Here is a 306-nt window from a genome sequence, read left to right on the forward strand (position 1 = left end):
GATGTCGACTGAAGATGGGTTTGATCAGCAGATGTTCCTTCAGCTTCACCACTTCCTGCCAGTGACCTCATGACATAAATGCAGCTCTCAGAGGAGAACATGGTGAAAAAACACCACAAGTTTCAGAACAAACCTTTAGACGTTCTGCCTGTGGTTACTACAGCTTTACTGGAGACATTCGGCTGATATTATCATGTTACTACAGTTTTACTGGAGACGTTCGGCTGATATTATCATGTTACTACAGTTTTACTGGAGACATTCAGCTGATATTATCATGTTACTACAGTTTTACTGGAGACATTC

The sequence above is a fragment of the Austrofundulus limnaeus genome, unplaced genomic scaffold (assembly GCF_001266775.1).
Source record: "Austrofundulus limnaeus strain Quisiro unplaced genomic scaffold, Austrofundulus_limnaeus-1.0 Scaffold22, whole genome shotgun sequence".
NCBI lineage: Eukaryota > Metazoa > Chordata > Actinopteri > Cyprinodontiformes > Rivulidae > Austrofundulus > Austrofundulus limnaeus.